The sequence below is a fragment of the Perognathus longimembris genome, chromosome 21 (assembly GCF_023159225.1).
Source record: "Perognathus longimembris pacificus isolate PPM17 chromosome 21, ASM2315922v1, whole genome shotgun sequence".
NCBI classification, from domain to species: domain Eukaryota; kingdom Metazoa; phylum Chordata; class Mammalia; order Rodentia; family Heteromyidae; genus Perognathus; species Perognathus longimembris.
This window is the reverse complement of record NC_063181.1, coordinates 36,518,981-36,540,183: the sequence shown is the minus strand read 5'-3', so window position 1 is coordinate 36,540,183 and position 21,203 is coordinate 36,518,981.

Below are 21,203 nucleotides of genomic sequence, written 5' to 3'. Positions count from 1 at the left end.
AAAATAGAATATAAAATGTAGTTGTACTCAAATAACATAGTTGAAGCAGCTGTCGTTTTTGCTCTCCATTCCAAGGTGTCTGAGCCCCTGGTCCCTTGGGCTTGGCAGCTTTCAGGAGCTCTTGCAAGTGACTAGAGCCCACCAGTGTCTTGTTGGCTCCTTTCAAGCCTTCATTTTGCCAACCTCATTTCTCTCCTGATCACTCCCCAGAGCTCGTCTCTTGCCCTCTTTGCAATACTGCCATGGGGACAGGGGGCATTGTCATTTCTTCCATGCTAGCAGATCATTCCACTCTACTAATGATAGAGGTCAAAAGCCAGCAAGATCAGACAAAGAGAGAGCTTTAATAAATGCATTTTAATGTGAGAACTGGTGGCTCACGCCTGTAATCCTAGCTACTCAGGAGGCTGAGATCTGAGGATCTCAGTTTGAAGCCAGCCAGGTAGTAAAGTCCATTAACTACCCAAACAGCCAGAAGTGGAGCTGTGGCTCAAGTGGTAGAGTGCTAGCTAACCTTGAATTAAAAGCCCAGGAATGGAATTGTATCTTATTGGAACTACTATTGTAACACAGGCACAGTTTTCTTTTAAACTGCTATTATTGAAGATAAAACCATTCTCAGAGATGCAAGTGATATGCAAATAAGTGCCTTCCAAACCAACCCCTAAATAACAAGACCAAAATATAGACAACAATGTGATATATACAATGTCCAATATCAAGTGAAAATGTTCCCAGATTTGACAAAAAGCAGCAAACTTTGACCCAGAGTTAGGAGCAAAATCAATTAGTAGAATCCCATTCAAAAACCTTAGAGATATGGTCAGACATGGCTCATACCAGTAATCCTAGCTACTCAGGAGGCTGAGATCTGAGGATGGCAGTTTAAAGTCAACCTGAGCAGGAAAGTCCTCTTGAGAGACTGTCTCCAATAAACCATTCAAAAACAGGAAGTAGTGCTGTGGCTCAAGTGGTAGAGCACTAACTATTCTTGACCACAAAGAAGCTCAGTGAAAGAGCCCAGGCCCTGAGTCCAAGCACCACAGTGGGCCAAAAAATAAAAAGTAAAACCATAGAGAAAATGTAATGTTTGTAAAGAAAGAAACAGTAAAAATATAGAGCTGAAAATTATATAGGACATTTATATAACATATATAATACAGAAAATATATAACATCTATTATCAAGGTGTTATGTTATATATGATATATATGTTTATATGTGTCCATGCATATGGACATATTCATCAGAGAGTTGAGTTGTGAACACTCAAACACACAAAATCCACCATAAAAACCTAGTGAAAGCAAACAAGGAAAGAGGAATCCAGACTGGCATTCTTTTACATCCTTTAGTTTACAAAACACAGATAAGATTCAGCATCATCAGTTATCTTGGTACTGACACATAACACCAAGAGTACTCTATTGGATACGGAGTTCAAAAGATGGTTTGGGTTTTTTTGCTTAGAAAAAGTGAAGAGTTCCTACAGTTACCATTTAGCCACTATCTTCAATCAGTCTATGACTCTGGTACACTCTCCAGATTGTTTAAGCCTCAGCGAAGAACCCAGAGAAGGCCCACATCTTCAAGAAAGGCATCATTCCACTGGGAAAGATGCAGCTTAAGTAGCTGTAGCGAGAGTTGTCCTGGTCCAGGAATCCAAGGTGCCAGTATGTGGGTCACCAGCCCAAGAATGCAGAGTCCCAGGGAACAGAGGCTGCTATGTGTTCAGGCAGGCCAAATCAGGAGGGAAACCGCCCCACAAGTAAACTCAACTGCACTGTAGAATAATCTCCCTGCATCACAATTCTCATGTTTTCTACTACCTCGCACCTTTGGTAGAGGGTTTTGTTTAGCCTTTCTCAGTCAATGACATTCCATGGTTGAAATGTCTCATTCTCTAAGGGAACCTTTCCTGCAAGTTTTAGTGCACACTGGGGTAATTCACCAAAGCTTGGATCTCAAGTGCCAGCCGTGTGCTAACTATCGAGCAAGTACTCCCAAGGCAGAAAAGAATAACTTTGGAATGCTCACTCTCAACACCCCTGCCCTACTGGAAGTAGCAGACCAAAGTCCACTGCCCCACAACAACTTCTCAAACGCTGGAAAGACTGGAAATGTTAGAGATGCTAACAACACCTGCCTTGTTGAATTTGTTTATCTATCTTTACATACATTTTCCTGTAAGAGATCGAATTACTGTGTGGTCTAGGGTTTGTTAACAGTTTACTTTTCCCCACTCAACAGGAAAATGGAATGTCTATGCTGAAATGGCTGATAATCTACCTTTCACAGAGAAAGCAAGGGACAGAGGTTTGCAAAGCAGCCATTTTCCTGGGCACTCATAAGTCTGTTTCTGAAAAGTAAGTTTCTGCCTTATTTCCTAGTTTCTTCAATGTGTTGTTCTTTCTCTTTAAACTTCCACCCTTTAGGGTCCAAGGGAGAGGTCTTTTTAAGACCCTTATCTTCACCTCAAATTTCATGGTTTATCTCTTCTTCCATAACTATTAAAGCTAACTGCATTCAGAAACTTGCAGGAATAACATTTGTGCCCAAATCAGTTCGGTGTGCTCCTTGCACAACAGCATAATTAAAAGCCTAATACATTTTTTTGAGATGCCTGAAGGGTCTCTCAGGATGACCAGAATCCAATCCAAATGTAGTTGTATCACAGGATAAAAGGTGGTCATGAAGGATATCGTTGGTCTGCCCATGAAGTTTAAGTGGAATTATCTATCTTTTATTCTACAATTGCATTGTTTTCTAAAGATCAGTTATACTTTCTACAGTCAAATATTTCCTAAAGTCTCAACATGTTTACAGAAGTGATTGTCCATAATTTATTCCAAACATTTTATGAGACATTTTGATAAGTATTAATAGTAGCTGAGAGACTTCACTGCCATCGCCAAATTCTAAACACATACAGGTGTGCATGCCTGGAAGGACACAGGACCCACTCCATCTATACTAAAAGCCAAACCTCTCTTTCCACATTTACAAATGTCAAAAGAATTTTTTTTCTCATTTCTGAAGAGAACTGGTATTTGTGCTAAGATTTCCAGATATCACTGATAAATGAGTATCACTCAAAGAGCTCCATTTTTAAGTAAGAGGAATGACCACAAAATATTAACCATTTGCAACAAGATGTAAATGGCTCATAGGAATCATGTAGACAAAATGTTAGTAGTTCAGGGAGAGAGCACATCCGTTTGGACAAATCAGATCAAAAAGGGTAGTAACATGGATTTTTGAAAGGAGCTTTGAAATACAGTGTAATTATGTTGCAAAATAAAAGGCTGAAAGGTTGACTGGAGACAGCAAAGGGACCGGCAGTAAAAGTGCAAAGCACATATTAAGATGTTTTTCATGCTGGGCACTGGTGACTCACACTCGTAATCCTAGCTACTCAGGAGGCTGAGATCTGAGGATCACAGCTCAAAGTCAGCCAGGGCACGAAAGTCCATGAGACTCCTATCTCCAGTTAACCACCAGAAAACCAAGAGTGGTGCTGTGGCTCACATGGTAGAGTACTAGTCTCGAGCTGAAGTGCCCAGGCCCAGAGTTCAAGCCCCACAACCAATAGGGAAAACAAAAAAAAAAAAAAAAGGAAAAGATGCTTTCACCATTCCGTATATTTGTGATAACAAAAAGAACAGTATCCTCTTGGTTAATGTAGTGAAAACTGTTGCCTCTTCTCAACTTTGCTCAGTTATTGGATTATTTACTCAGTGAATAAAAGTGTGTTGGTTATATAGTGTGGGTGTTGGTGTGTTTGCATGTGTGTGCACATGGGAATGTGCTCCAGTCTTTCATGTTACTAGTATAAATCTGACCTTGTCTGTGAAGCATTCTTGGCAGTGTTTTGCCCTTTCTCTGATCATCTCTATCTTGATATTTTCTTTTTTCTTGCACCACCATTGTCATTCCTGCTTATGGATTCTCCATGAATTTAAGGATCAACATCTTCCTGGCTTTCTCCCAAAGCTTTCATTCCTTTGCCCCTAACACATTGCCATTCTAACCTGCAATATACTTACATTGCAGTTAAACTTTATAAATCAATGCAACAGTACTTAAGCCTTTGGAATGTGCTCATTGGGGCTATAGTAATTTCTTTGGTAGGGATTAGAAAAACATTTCTTAGCCAGGTAGTGGTGGTTCACACCTGTAATCATGTCTACTCAGGAGGCTGAGATCTGCAAGACTATGATTTGAAGCCATCCCAGGAAGAAAAAAATAAATGAGACTTTATCTCCAATTAATTAACAAAAAGAGGGGCTGGAGGGGTTCAAATGGTAGAACCCCAGTTAAGCAAGAAAACTAAATGAATGTGAAGCCTTGACTTCAAGCCTTGATATGGGCAAAATGAAAAAAAAATTATTATATAAAACAACCAATATGTTTATATAAGCACATAAGTCTTCCATACATAACCCCAAATTCTTGTGCTGACTCTCATATTCAAAATCTAGAGTGAAAATAAGATTGAAAAATTCAGAGGTTTTTTTTTATTAGAAATGTAAGCAGAAGTATAGTTTATAATTATTTCCCACCTTATTCCCAATTCTCTAATCTATGGCAATATAATAGGGACACATTAGGAATCCTTTCCGAATAAACCGTGGCAGGGTTTGAAATTGATGCCAAGTCTGCCCTCTACCACAGCTGTGCTTTTTTTGCATGCCTAAACAAAAGGAAATCAATGTCTGATTCATCTCTACACGGCCTCTGCTACAACCTGAACTTAAGCATTAATTAGTCACGACAATGGAGGTACATCACAATTGTTGAAAAATCTAGAAAGCATAGCAACGACTTGGAGGAATTCTGTGGCTCTCCACTGCTCTTTCCTCCATCCGTGCAGCCACCAACCCCACGCCTGTCAACGTCCTTCTCACGCCCTGGCCTCTTCCATTTGTCCTTTTACCAGGCTTCTCCACCTTCATTCTTTGCCAGACATTTAGCACGAGCGCCTCACAAAGAAAACTAGTTTAAGGGAAAAGGGGATAAGTGCTGCCATTTCATAAAGGTAGTTGTTTTCCGCACTTAGTTAAAAAAAATTAATTTTCTCTCTGCACCCACATCAGTACTGGCTGCTTCAGCTGATAAGCTCCTTGGGAACAGGGACCATGTTTTTCTTAATTAGGTACAGCTTCTTTTTTCCAAAAGCCTTTCATCCTGGACCAAAGTCTCAAGGTCCCTATAGGTGCTCAATAAATATTAAACACGGGCAGTCATTGTCTAATGGCATTTGCTAAGCATGTCTTTCACAAGCAGCTGTTTAAAGAGAAGTTCAACAGTCAAAGTTCTGCCGGCTAGGAGTTGATACTACAAAATAGACAACATTCATGCGGTTTTGCACTATACTGATAAAATTAATGAAATGCTTTATGTTGTGTTCAAATGGATAGAGAATTTACACGATGTTGTTAAGGAATTATTCACATGTTAGTTATTCATTTATGTATTGTACCAATTATGGAGCTTGAACTCAGGGTTTGAGTGCTGTCCCTAAGATTTTTTCCCCAAGGCTAGCACTCTACCACTGAGACACAGCTCCACTTCTGACTTTTTGGTGGTTAATTGGAGATAAGTGTCTCACAGCCTTTCCTGCCAACTCTGGCTTTGATCTTTAGATCCCAGCCTCCCGAGTAGGTAGGATAACACATACAACATATGCTCAACACATATGATTCTTAAGGTAGAGCTGATGGTATTTTCTGGAGAGAAAGAGAGAGACAGAGACAGAGGAAGACACTTAGAAATAGGGAAGGGGGGGTATATATATAGAGAGAGAGGAAACCATAAATTATGAAAGATAATGCCAAGTTGAGGTTTGTTTGTTTTTTTTTTTTTTGCCCAAGGGAGTTAGAAGAATCCATTTTTCCCTGAAATGAGAAAGTCTGAGGAAGCAGCAGACTTTGAAAACATCAGGCTCAATGTGGCATGCTTATTATACAGCAAAGAGAGGACACCAGATAGATTTGTGACTATGTGAGTCTAGAGTTCAGAGAAGAGATCCAGAGGAGCAAGCACTACGGCCTCAGCTCTCAAAGGCACACAGAACATTTAAAGACATGAGGCTGAGGAGGAGGCCTCGATGAAGTCAATGTTAAGAACACACGTGGTTAAATGACAAAGTACATGGACTTCCAAAGCCTCAGTCTCCTTAACTGGCAGAGGATGTCCATGTATTTAACATATTATAATACAATCTATTTTTTTAAGTCTTGACAGATTGTTATCATAGTAACCCATAAAGATATGATTTCCTGTTCATAGAATTTCTTTTGAGGGGGGCAGAAATTGCAAAACATAAACTTTTTAAATAAACAAACATTTTAGATAGTATTCGTGCATTTGTGTGTTTGGGGGTGGGGTGCACACGCATGCGTTTAGGTAGGTATTTGAACTTAAATTCAGGCTCTGGACAGCGTCCCTGAACTTTTTGGCTCAAAGCTAGCCCTCTACCAATTGAGCCACAGCTCCACTTCTGGCTTTTGGTAGTTAGTCGGGGATAAGAGTCTCCTGATGTTCTTGGTAGGGCTGTCTTTGAAGCATGATCATCATGTCTCAGCCCACTGAGTAGCTGGGATTACAGGTGTGAGTCTTTTATATAGTCTTTTTAACTTTTTTTGTGCCAGTCCTAGGGCTGGAACTCAGGGCCTGGGTACTGTCCTCAAACTTTTGTGCTCAAAGCTACTGCTCTCCCACTTGAGGGACAGCACACTTCTGGCTTTTTGGTGCTTAATTAGATGTCTCATGGACTTTCTTGCCCAGGCTGACTTCACACTGAGATCCTCACATCTCAGCCTCCTGAGTAGCTGGGATTATAGTGGTGAGCCACTGACACCTGGCCTATGTAGTACTTTTAAATAAGGTTCTCCCCTAACACAAAGGGAGATAAAATTACAGAGTGAACACCCAATATTACAAAAAGCCTGCATTGCATATGGAAGGCTGGGAAAACGAATGGAGAAATTGTAGCCAACACATCACCCTGAATTACTAAAGCATCTCTGTGGAATATTGTTCTTATTTCAGTCAGGCCATCTCTCTGGAGATATTCACTTAATTAAAAACTATCTTAGTTAAGTAACTGGCTGAAGATCCTGGGAATGAGAGCGATGAGGTTCAGGTTCTTTCTTTACACACGTGGTACAAATGTGTATATACCTAGTGCTCCCTTATTTATATACATGGAGGTTTTTACTCATGATAGTAAGCAGCCCCTCTGAAAGATGTTCAAAGAAAGCATTTGTAACTACAACCTGAATTTCCCACACTGACTCTTTTGAGTTATTTTAGATAAAATCATTTTCTAGGAACATGTCAGATTTCCTTCATGGCGATCATTTTGCTTTCTTCATTTTTCTCTGAAACCAAATTGGGAACAACTTTTATAGATGAAGTTGGTAAGTTCCTTTGGGAAAGGCTTGCACACAGAAGTGTGAGCTCATGCCATGTTCATCAAGGTGACCAGTACCGGCCAGATACATCTGCATTTCCTAAGATAAAAGCAAATAACAGTGTTCTTTCAAACTGATTTTACTTTCATATGAAGACATTAAAAACTACAGTAAAATCAATATCAGTTAGAAAGCAGTAGTGTATGCTAGAATAAACATAAAATTTATAGAAAAAAATTAAGAAAATTTCCTACTTACTCTCTAATGTACTATGTACTTCACTAAGCTAGTTGAACTTCAGTACGAGTAGTGTCCCAGCTGGACTTCAAAAAATTGTTGGCAAGCTTAGGTAAAGCAATGAAAGTATTCTATAAGGAATACACAGTGGGAGAAAAATGAGGGACTGGGTAACAAATACGACAAGAAATGTACTCACTACCTTACCTACATAACTGTAACCCCTCTGTACATCACCTTGACAATAAAATTAAATTAAAAAAAAGAATAGGGAGTCAGTATATTACTTCTCAATAACATTTTTCATTATAATTGTAAGAGCCTCAAGATGACAATATTTTAACATCTATGGGGAAAATGGATGGTGAACCATTAAGTGGTATATTGTGATAAAAAATTTGTTGATGGTTACTTTTTTATTTAGATTAAGATGAAAATCATCCATTTAAGTAATTATCACCTTACTGTAATATTTGGATTAGCCTTAGTTTTACATTTAGATTTCTAAATTTAGCTTACAGCAAAGGTCATTATACATACACCGAGGAAGAAAGAAACATGTGTTACTGTCATGCATTCATGATATAACAGTATATTTGAAACAGCACACACAAGTAAACAAACTTTTGTGTCCTTATCCCTGAGGCCCACTCAGAGCGAGGGGCCATCCCATACCATGAAGCCATGAAATGCTGTAGTATCAGATGCACACTGGTAGATATCACAGAATTTCCAAAGCCCAGAAAGATGAAAGGCAGTCACGACTCATGAAAACGTGTTATACAACTGCTGAACATTGTCAAATGCTTTTCAGCTGACTTACAAAAGGGTCTGTTTAAAGGAAAAGGTATTTAATTCAATCAAGGCTGAAACAAAACTAATTTGACACCAAGTCTCAGAGAATCCGTCAGGACGAAAGGTTGCCTAGCAGTCAAGGACCTAAGCAAAGCACTCTGGGGGCACTGTACTTTTCTATGGGAACCCAATGTGCTGAAAAAGTTTGATTTGAAATACAATGCTTCAACTTGAAACGCTGGCTGGTACCACTGCAGAGCTCACCTTGGCTGTTGTTGGACATTGTCCCCGTGTTTTCCTTTTCTGTAAGCATCTCCACCGCATGTTAACTTCACTGGCTTGAAGTGTACCTGTCATCTCTCCTCTAGGGGGACATAGAAATGGCCATCACACCCTCCTCTTCGGTCCCAGGGTACTACTGGCTTCTATTTGTTCTTCTCTTTCCTTAGAACACTTTCTCTCTTCACTCCTTTTGCAGACTATAATATTGCACACTTTGTTCATTTTTCTCTTGTTAACCATGAGAACCTCCTTCAATTTCATAAAGGGGTCTACCCTTCAAGTAGAGACACAAAGCTCTGAAATAATTGTTATTCCCTGGGGCATGCTGCAGAAATTGAGAAGTCAGTTTCATTTTTCCTTTGAACAGTACTGGACTTAATCTCTGGGTTTTACCCCAGCCATGGCTTTTTGTTGGTTAATTGGAGTTGAGTCTCTCAGATTTTCCATGCTGGTGTTGAACTTCAGTCCTCAGATCTCAGCTTCCTAAATAGCAAGGATTATAGACAAAAGCAACTGGCACCTGACCTCAATTCATTTCTTAAAATAACTTCTTTTTTCTGCCTAGATCTTGGTATAGCATTGACACCTCTAGCGGCAGTTGTGTAACTACTAACTGTGTTAATCATGCTGCAAGGTGACCGAGGGGTTCTATTGCCTGAGAGTTCCCTGTTGCACTGTCCCCTCTCACGTGGTGTAAGTGTGGTCTGTGTGATCAACACAATATGGGAAAATGATGGGGTATCACCTCTGAGATTTCAAAGGACATCCTGTGCAACCTCCAATGTTGGTTTCTCTTCGTTTTTTCAGGAGGAACCCAGCATGGGAGCAGTCTGTGAAGAGGCCCATGGGGTGGAATTTCAGATGTTTTCACCAAGAGTCCTGTGTCTAAGTGAAGGTAAAGGGTCTTATCCTATGCCAACCTCACTGCCGCTATCCTAGAAACACACACACACACACACACACACACACACACACACACACACACACGTGTGGGCTCTATACAATTTATAGAGTTTATTTCAGGAAAACTTTTGATCATTTGGATTAAGTATGGAACAAGGGATGCAAAGGAATTCACCAAGAATGAGAATGGCAAAAAAAAAAAAAAAAAAGCAATGGTCTATTTACCTTCCAAGGGGGAAAAAATGGGCCAGAAATCAGAGAGATGAGCAGCCCTGTGGGCTAACTGGACTGATCTTTTGAGCGCTTTTGTAGAGGGGTGGATGTGTAGAGATGGGGACGGGGTGGTGTTGGTGTGGTGAAAGGGTGGTCATTGGTCCATTTGGCAGAAGGCAAGGTGTTCATCCCTGATGAGTCCAGCATGGCAGCCAGGGTGAGATTCTGCCTGGAGACAAGACTTCAAAGTTCCTGGGCAGAATGATTTTCTTGGAATAGAATAACTGACTAGAAAACTGAATAGAAAAGGAAAGCTAGGATATGCATGAGCCTGATGGAGCTGACAGGTGAATGTTGATAGAGCTGAGATAAAAAAAATGAAGTTACTCCATTGGTTTTACAATTGGGCTTTTACTTCGATTTGTTTTTTTTTAAATAACAACTTCCCCAAACCTAGATAATATTCACGGAGAGTTTTCTGGAAGTGCATTATAATAAGTCCAGTGGTGCAGGTGTCTACATACAGGTGAGACTGCTGAAAATCACACAATGCTTCTCAAAGCATACTAAGGTGAACAGATGCTTATTAACCACCCTCACTTAGCAGTATGTGGAACAAAACACAAAGAGGGAGTGCAGATCTGTTTGCGCAGCAGAGGCTACAACAGCTAACAAAAGTTCATTTCTAGCTTGTGATTTTATTAGCTTCAAGTCCTATAATACCTAGGGAAATTTTTCTGGTGGACGGTTTCCTAATTTGAAAAGAAGCTGTCAGAATAATATGAATATCTTTAACTTGGAGTAAAAGGTCCCAGTGGCATTACCTATTGAGAATAGCAGGGTATTTACAGGAGTCTTAATGGCATGGAATTTTAAGCCAAAAAGAAACTATGTTCCTCTAAACTATTATACTCCCTTGAGAATTTCTACCTGGCTCCTGCTCTTCTTTTTTTTTGCCTAGTTTTTTAATTTATTTATTAATTGAAGACAAATTTTTTTTTGACAAGGTGTTGTGCAAAAAGGGTACAATTACATAGTAGGGCAGTGTGCCTGCTCTTCTTAACATAATACTTTGCCTCAACTTTCTCAGCATCAATTTCCGAAGGACATTTCCTTCATATCTCAACTTCCTTCAACAGTTCACAATGAAAACAGGACTCTGATGCCTTCAGTAGGGGATAATACCCATTATGTTAGGCTAGAATCACCGCTTCATCAACAATGGAACCAAGTCAGTTTGGCATCGGAGTTTCCATGTGAGGTAATCTCTGCTTGGACGCAGAGGAAGCTGGAGTTATTGCTGGACTCATGAATCCCCTGAAGGGCTTGTGCATCTCCTCGGGTACATTCTTATTCCATCTACCCCTTCTCCAATGGAAATAACAGTATGTTAGACCTTGAAAAATAATCACACAACAACGCATGCCCATAGATAACATAGGCACAGACATAGATAAATGTCATGGGATTAAAGAGATTGTAATCAAAAGAGGATTAAAGGTGCAAGTTTCTCCTTCCGTCCTTCCTTCCACCCCCCCTCAGAGAAATCTATTGAAAAGGGAGAATAAAACAAAATAATAAGTTTATGATAATACTACAAGAACAAATATTATTCCCAAATTCAATAGTGATTTCTGAAAGATATACATATATGTTATGATTTGAAGTCAACAGAGTTAAAGAAAGTACATACACAAATAGTTTCTAAAATAAGATGAGTCTTATTAGCAGGAACCTGTAATAAAACCTCAGTAGCAGAGTAGGAATTTGAAAAATGGGCTAAGGGATGATAGACTACTGTACTAATTAGATTTCATTTTGAAAGTACACACACTTAAAATATTTTGGGCTTACAAAAGCAGATATTAAATTCTTGTTATTTTATCTGCTATAGGAACTTTACTTCAGGTGTGATATGGATTCAGAGCCTCCACAAATGTCTAGACTAAAGACGCATATCCCAAGTGAAGTTTCACCATCAAAAGCTGAAGTGAAGACAGGCCAGCCCTGGCAGACAAGGTCACTGAACTCTATCTCTAAGCTAACCAGTAAAAAAACAGGGCTGGAGGCATGGCTTAAGTCATAGAGCCTAGCAAGCACAAGGTTCTGAGTTCAGAAACAAATACAAAGATTTTTAGTAGAAACATCGAGTATTTCCAAACCTCTCCTTGAAGTGCATTCGTCAGTGTTTCATAATCAAATTTACACTGGTGAAAAAAAGCATATGCTCATCCCTAGAGACTATGGCCTGATGGAATGTGTATGTAACTAAGTCCTTTGTAGTCACTGTCATTCACTTGGTTCAAAATGCTAAACAAATGAATACATGGTTTAATTAAGTAGCTAATTAATTAAATCACTTTATCCTCAGGGAAGCAATCCCAAGCTCCAGTTCAAACATGAACTTGGGCTTGAAGTCCAGACCCTTTCTATAGTTGCTTAATGGGTTCAGTTAGAAGGGTCCTTGGTCCAGCGACCTCTGTCATAGAGAACAAGCTACCTGCTCACACTTCCTAAAATTCCACCCCAGGTGGCTCAGAACTGATTTGGTGGGGGTTTTGTTCCTGAAAATGTCTCTCTTATCCTATTCCACTTCCTTCAGGAATTCTTTGTTCGGTCCTTTTGTTCCATAGCTCCATCTCAAAAAAGATATTAAGAAATAATCACCTTGGGAAAGATGAGAAGCCTCATTCTTATTTGACCTCCTGCCCGTCTAACTTTAGGTGCCTACTGCTCATAAAATTTAAGAAAAATTTTAGTCCATGTTATATTTGCAAAACTTTCATCCAAAATTTGAACTTTCATTTGATTCCTTATTTTTGCTTTACTTTTTTCCTCTTTCATTTCTTCCACTCTCTCTGTGAATACTCCCATTCACAACACTTTCCAAGATAGGACTCTGAGTTCATAAGTTTGCGTTTCTTAGACATCTGAAGGAATATGATAGGCTTTCCTTTTACCTTTTTGTAAGTCATTTGAATTAGTTGAAAGGATAGTCCACTTAAAATTAAAACCATGAGGTGGCCACATCAGACCCTGATTATATCTTTTTCTTGAGTTTGGCTTGATAGTAATCTCACCAGGCTTTGTTCACTCAAAGGTATTATCAGTCTTACCTCTGATTGGCAAGGAAACAGGGATACATTGGGAAAACCTGCCATTGCCAACATTTATGTATTACCTTTTTTCCCTTTCATTTACAAGTTCAAACAGAATAATCCCTTTTACTTGATTTTCTTCATGCTTCTATCACTGCCTTATATAACCTTCTCAAATATAACCAGAAATAACTAATCTACCAATATATTATCTCTCTCTACTACATGAAGGAATGGCATGAGTTTATGCATATGGTCACTTCTTTTAAGATATTAGATAAACATAACAATCAATGATTCTGTCATTGGAATATCATGTCTTGTTTGCCTAGGCTTCTATCAGTGTTTCTGAATCCACTTGCTCTAAAGGCAAATAGCATAACTTTTGGTTTTGAGTTTTGTTTTGTTCTTATTTAATTGGTGTTATCCAATTTCGGAGTGATTTCTATAGTAGTTAACTTTGCTGCATGTTGGCAAAGAGTCTTTGGGTCTCATTGCTTATGAAGATAAACATTTAGTTCATGCTCATTGATCTGCAGTAGCTTTGTAAGAGAAACAGGTCTGTCGTACATGTTTATTTTTAGGGACTTTACTAAAGAGCAATCATTACTTAGACACGCTCCTTTCTTGCTTGCTTGAGTCTAAGAATAAAGTATACACACCTCTATATATGTGGCACATCTTTGCAGTAGCTAACATGAAGCATGTGGCCAAGTGCAGCATTTTTTTTTGAGCAAGTAACGAAAATTACACATATGTGTGAAAGAATCATGCAACTTGCCTTGTTCAAGGCATTAATTAGTAACTGAGTTTGCAAAATGGTGCCATGTGGGCTGGGGATATGGCCTAGTGGCAAGAGTGCTTGCCTCGTATACATGAAGCCCTGGGTTCAATTCCCCAGCACCACATATACAGAAAATGGCCAGAAGTGGCGCTGTGGCTCAAGTGGCAGAGTGCTAGCCTTGAGCAAAAAGAAGCCAAGGACAGTGCTCAGGCCCTGAGTCCAAGCCCCAGGACTGGCCAAAAAAAAAAATGGTGCCATGTGCACTATTTTATCAGGAGCCTCCAGTATCTGTGCTCAGGACAGAACTGCATATCAAATTTACTTTTCCTGAATTTGGTAAGTTAGGAGTAATGACACAGGCGTTACTCAAAGAGGGTGCGACTGCTACAGAAATAAAGCAGCAGTGTCCTGCATCAATTGTTTCAGCCAAAAGGCACAGGGAATTCCTGTACCTACAAAACCGACTCTAGGCATACCACAAAACAGGATTCACTAACTGAACATGTTAAAGAAGGCTCACTCATTAAGGCAGATTTATATACATTAACAAAAACATAATATTTGAAAACCCTTTTGCTTTGGTTTTTAAGTAATTTTACAAAGGAGTTTCATTGCAATATATCAATTTATGAGTATAATGCATCCTGACCAATGTCACTCCCTCTATAACTCTCCAGTTTGAACTTTAAAAAAGGTTTGATGGGGAGAGGTTGGGGAGTGTAGTAGAGAGGAAGATAGTGATGGGAATAGAGCATAAGTATGTGTGGAGATATAACAATGAAATCCTTCCTTTCTCCATATGACTAATATAAGCCAATACAAAAACTGCACAATAATGTATACATGGTACTCACACACAAGTTCTCCACAGTAGCCAACATTTTTTTTTTATTATACTGAAACCAAATTAGCAGTCCTGTACCCATGGTTCATGCCTAGCAATTCTACCTGTTGAAGAGGCTGACACCTGGAGGAAGGGAAAAAGGGAAGGACAGAGTGGAATGAGTGAGGGAGATAGGAAAGAAGAGAAGGAAGAGGGAAAGAGAGAGAGGGGGAAGGAGGGAAGGAGGGGGGAGCGAGAAAAGGGAATTTTCACTAGGAAATTCTAAGCACTTAGCTAACATTGAATTCTCTCTTCTCTCCTCCCTGCCACTCCTCTTCCTTCCCCTTCTACCCTCCCTTCCTTGCTGCTCCTCTCCTTTCTCTTTTTTTAGGCTTACTCACTTTCTATCTTTCTATCCCTTTCTCTTGTGTTTCATGCAGGCACATCTGCGTTCATGCCCAGCTTTTGCTTCTGTAGTTGTCCCTAAACACTGTCTAAGTCTCTCTGAACTGGTAGTCATGTCTTTCTTCCTTCCACAGCTACCCATGCAAGTTTTCTTTTTTCTTTTTCTTTTTGCCAGTCCTGGGGCTTGGACTCAGGGCCTGGGCACTGTCCCTGGATTCTCTTTGCTCAAGGCTAGCACTCTGCCACTTGAGTCACAGCGCCATGTCTGGCCGTTTTCTGTATATGTGGTGCTGGGGAATTGAACCCAGGGCTTCATGCATATGAGGCAAGCACTCTTTGCCACTAGGCCATATCCCCAGCCCCACTTTGTATGTTTTATTACAGCTTTCACAGCAGAAGAGGAATACATGGTTTAGTGAAAGGAAAGGACTAGGTTTCCTAGCCTTCCAAGCAAAGAAGATCTAAATTTGAGCATGCATTTCTTAATTTATACTTAACTGTTTAATTAGCTTTATAATTATCTGGAACTGTTTCACAAGTTCACTTTCCTTTATATACGGAATGGGAATATGCCCCCTAAAAAGCACCAATGTTAGAAGACAACATATAGAAAATATCTGGTAGGTGAAAAGTTCTCTCTATGCATGTCTTATCTTTATCATTATTTTACTTTCAAAGAGTTATTGATATTCTACACAATCAGCTTGGTTGCGGAGAAGATTTGTGCAAGGAACAACACCTGTAGTGGCAGCTTGGTCAACAGAGAGATCCATAAGCAGAGTAATAGGCCAATGTGTTGCCTGGATGAATTATATTCAAATAACTTCACCAAATGTCCCAGAGAGCGGTTTATAAGGTTACAATGTCATTAAGATACTGTCCTGTGTAATAGAGCTGAGTGGAATTCAACCATGACATCTTGAGGCGAAACCCAAGCTGCCAGGGATGGCACAAAGCTGACGTGAATTCTGCCCTCCTTAACCTTCTCCTTGTCATACTTTTGCCAACTCAAGATGGCAGGCAAAGTTTCAGGGCAACCGATGCTTTGGGGAAGTGAACAAGTCTGGGAAATTTGAAACAATTTCTTCTTCCTCTAAGGAATAAACATACTCCCAGTTATCCTGAGGCCATATCAAGTATAATGCAATGAGAAGGTGGGTATAAGACCGACCATCCCTTCCTTGAAGACCTATTCTACCAAAATACTTGACTAAGATGCTAATCAGAGTAGCCATGTACTCTGTTGTGAGTAAACTGAGAAAAACTGTATTGCAAAAAAATCATGATTTGTAAATATAGCCTATCCTGCCATAAGTGGTGGGTAATTTACTCTTGGGGAAGAGGTGGGTTTTAAGCTCATCTCTACCCCTGGGACCTCCCTCTCCACACAGAGCACGTCTACCCAGACCTGACTCTAATGTGCCCTCTGCTTGTAAAGTAGACAAGAGCATGAGTGGGTGACAGATAGTAATCTGCTCAGCAGAATTTTTCTCATGTGGCCTTGAGTTTCCAAAGAATTAATCTCCTAATCATATCTTTTTTTCCTGTATACTCTTTAATTAGCCCTCCTGCCTCCTTCCTTTGCAAAGGTAATTAAGTTATATATGGAAGTGGGACATTTTCAGAATGGGACCTTTAAGAAACCAGGGCTCCAGTGCTAGAGATGATTAGATCCTAGTGGAAAGCCCTGTTGATTCCGGTTCATTGACTCCAGCAAGAGAGTATAACTACTATCATCTTTTGAAGAAAAATGTTTCCATCAAAGAGGGCCCATTCTTATAGAATATTGGATTATAGTAATGATACAAGAAGCCAAAGGAGGCTTCAGTGTAGCCTTCAGCTCTCTGAAATCATAGTTCATGGCAAAGGCTGTAGCTGAATCACTCCTAACAGCTCTCACTCCAATTTGGCCACAACCAGAGAATGTGCAGGGCTTTGGTTGTTCTGTAAAACTTTTTACTGAGAAGTCTCACATTTCTCAGTAACTAGGTCGTATATTTATTTTCTTTATTTGCACTCATTTGCGAACTGATTTGGTTTTCTGTGACTTCTGTAGGCAGAATATTTTCTAATGAGAAAAACTCTTGACATGTGATATCACAGCATCAGAGCATCAGTGAGATTCCTCTGCTCATTCACCCAAGTACTTAAACCTACTTATATTAAGTAAGTTTGCCTTTCCACAAAGTGGCTACCATGTTCCAGGCAGCATGGATACCTAAGAAAAGATTATTGATCACTGAAATTGACATTCTAGTTAAGCAGCACCATCTACCTAAGATTTCAAATGGAACAAAAGGTTTCATAATCTGTACTTATCCAGAAAGGTAGGTTCAGGTTACATGACAGAGTCATCATGGCAAAGGTAAATATCCAATTTCATTTAACTAGAAAGACTGCAAATATAAATTGTTTCAGTACATTCGCTCAAAATTGGTATTGGAGTAATGGAGTTGTTTCTGTGACTAAACCTAAGCTTATGCATCAGCAGGCTTTATAAGGGACTTGGGGAGGTGTTTTGAGACATTTAGAGAAACTAGCAAAATTAGCCTACACATCCATTAGCTGAGTATAAAGGGTGACTCTGGTGGGAAGTCAGAAGATCAGACTGCTAATGGGAGTGATGATGGTAACAGCTATGCTCATTAGATTTCAGGGACCTTCCTAGGAACTAAATCAGAAGCCACACTGACTCAGAATTCACTGGCAAGCACGCATCTATATACATTTGGTCCTTTTTCCTGAGACGGTAAGGGACCAAGTTTAAATGTCAAAGGCTACTTAATGTGGAAGAGTGTAGTTCAAGTCCATTCAGTTCTCTGACTGTGACTTGGTTGTCCCTGACAAAAACCAAATTTGCAGTGAGACTTGTGAGCAAAAAGCCAAGTAGAAAGGAAAAGGAGGACTTACAGCAGTCTATCAAGAGCAATGCAGTATACTGCAAGATCAGGGTCATTCAAAGGAAGCCAACAATTTTACACCACCACAATGAGAATCCTGTAGTAGGGGTACCAGAAATTGGCTAGAACTCCTTCATCTAAGGCTGAAATGTGCAAAAATTTTAGCAACGCAGAAAGGCTTCCGGAAGAGAGCTCTGGGCTGCCCTACTCACAGAGGGCTACTCAGGGAGTGGTTCCCAGCTTGACCATCCACACTCCCAGAGACAGCTTCAGACTAGGTTCTAAGGGTCCATTTTCAGATGATAGCAGACTTTTTACTATTGTCTATGTGTGGCTTTGCCTACTGAATGCGAGAATTACACCTGGAAAGCCTGGGAGGCTACGCAATGTATGGCAGAATGAGAGCACCTGCGGGCAGCAGCTGAAGTATGATGTGTGAAGTATGAAGATGTAGTGGACTCTGGGAGGCTCCAGATACTAGAAAGGTGGAATGTGGCCTATCTCACAAGGAAAGGCACAGAAAACGAGTGCTACAAACGGGGAGGGAAGACCACATAGGCTATAGCAGGCAAGTTCAAGAGAACAGAGCTGCCCGAGCCCTTTGGAACTTATATCACACTACCTCAGCCCTAGATGATGGTCATGACTCTATTGTATTACATGTTTATCCTGGAGCTGAGATATATATATATCTCAATAGCAAAGCACTTGCCTAGCAAAGGAAACATCCAGGGCTCCATCCCCAAGTACTAAAAAAGAAAAGGCCAAAAAAATAGTGTTTTCCCTGATATGTTTGTTTTCCTTTTATGCCACAATTCTTCATTAAAAAATGGTAATGTTTCACTATGTCTACTTGTATTTTGTAGTATATAACTTGCCTTTTGTTTCTAACAGGGCCTCGCATCTAGGAGCCTGCCTGGAGTCCGAGAAGAAACTTTGGAACTCAACTTCTAAGCAATACTGGAAATGAATAACTGTTGGGACCCTTGAAATGAACTGAATAGATTCTGCTGTGTGCTACACCTGAGACTGTGGTGGGGACAGGAACCAAATGGCTCCTAAGGTTAAATGAGATATGTTTGGGTACATAGTTGACAAGGTTAATGTCATTGTTACTCTGATCAAATTGAATGGACTGAGAAGTGGCTAGAAAATTAGGAAAACACACTATGAAGGCATTTCCAATAAGAAGTAACTAAGCAGGGAAGAAGTGTCACACTGTGGTATCACCATCACATAGATTGGGGGCCCAGATGAAATAAAAGGGCAAAGCTAGTAAGAATACTCTCATCCCCACTCTTCTCTCTCCTTTCTCCTCTCTCTTCTTGGCTCTGTCTCCCTGTCCCTGCCATACTGACTAAAACTGTGAGCCAGAGAAAGCCTTACCTCCCTTAAGTTGTTGTCTCAGGTTTTTATCTTAGCAATGAAAACCCGATTAGCACAATTTCTGGACTTCATCTTGAAACACAAAATTTTGAGTCTACTTCTGTGCACTTTTTTTCTAGCTGTTTAAAGCCCTACCACACACGAAATTTTGTACAGTCCTATTCCTCAACATGTGTTAGTTTGCTTTGTTTTGTTAAACTTGCTCCACTCCCTCTTGAACCTGGTACTTACATGGTTCTTCACGACACCATTTCTCCTCACCCCTGTATGTTCTTCCAAAAAAGCCATTCAGTTACTCTCACATTCAGGTAATGTTTTTGTTTTAGTCACAAGTAAGTTTCAATTTAATTTTAATGATATATTTTTGAACAACAGAGCCCATATTTCACAACAAATGTGAATGCTACGCATCTTATCAATGTCTTTGGATTTCTGTATCTGGTGCCTGGTGAGAGATTAGTGTGGTATCTGAAATACTTGGTTGAGGGCACTGATTATTGTGATGTTCACATCCAGCCTTTGAAGATGAGTTCCTGTAACTAAAATTTCTCCCTTCACCTCTTCTTCCAAATACTCTTTTCACTGCAAAAGTGTCTTCTTGTGACATCCAACTTGGGATATTGCTAAATCAGTATTTTAAATATTCCCCATAGATGCCTATCTTCATTTTAACACTAAGACACAAATCAGTTTGCGACTTAGGGGCTATCTTCTCAGGTGGTGAGTTTGCATGATTGCTCTCATTTTGCTATTTTACCCTTTCACCATGCCTTTAGTACTTGCCTTTTCAGAAAGCCTCTCGTAACAATTGGTATGTGCATTCCACTCCCAGTAAGTGGTCTCCATTCCAATTTTCCTCCTGGCCTGTGAGGCCCATTGTATTGCATCTGGTTTGTCTTTTAGTTGCCATTGAACTGCCCTTTCAATTCGAGCTGAATCTTCCTCCACATCACAGGTATGGTTAGTGGATTGCCTTGCCTTGGGTGTTTGTAGTGGTTTGTTCTTCTTCCTCTGGTCTTTTGGCTCTCCATCATCAAGAATTTTCCTGGTTGTTTTAATTTGCGTAATTCTTCTGTTAAAGTAGTCCTGAGAGGATTTGCTTTCAATATATATGCACGAATTGACCTTACCTAAAGGATCATGGTAGACTACCCACCCTGTGGGGCTTACAGAAAGTTGGGCAGGCACTGTTGGAAGGCTTTCAGGAAGGCCTGGGATGTTTATTCTCCTTTAGGTGTGGAATTGGCCCTCAGCATACGGCTACCAAGCTTGGCCACCAAGCTTTAGGGGGCTCACAGTGACAAGGACACTGTTGGTGGTCATGGCAGTGAACCTGTGTAGTTTACTCTCCTCCATAGCCCTAACTGCTATGAATCCAGTGGCTGGAGGCTATCGTGTATGATGACCTATGTGAAGGAGACATTTCCTAGCAGTGGTCAAGAAGGATGTCCTGTCCTAGTTTCCTTTTTTCACCTTTAAAAACAAGCTGTTGTCAATGCTTTGGGGAATTCCTGTGAAATGCACATTTTTGGTGGTCACTGGGTGAGGCCCTGTGCGATTCTAATCCGCTTGGTAAAGAGCTAGAACTCAAGGATGGCTGTTGGGTGGCTCAACCCTTCACTATCCTGCGGCTGATAATATGATGCTCACAGTTGGTGGCCATGGAGGATATCCCACCAAGTGTACCCATGAATGGATAGAGCCCCAGAGGATCATTGCCGGATGCTTCTCCCCTCTACTCCCTGAGAACTCTAGGGAAAAATCATCACTATTCATGATTCTCAAAGCTGCCCTGTGCATTTCAAATTTTGAGCCATGGAAGTAGCCAGAGAAGACGGTCTGATAGCTTCCACAGCAATACCTGAGAGCCGATAATGAAATGTTCCCTGTTAGTTTTAATCAAAGAGGCGGTAGCCCCAGAAGATGATACCCGGGTGGTTCTATCCTCCACTAATGGAA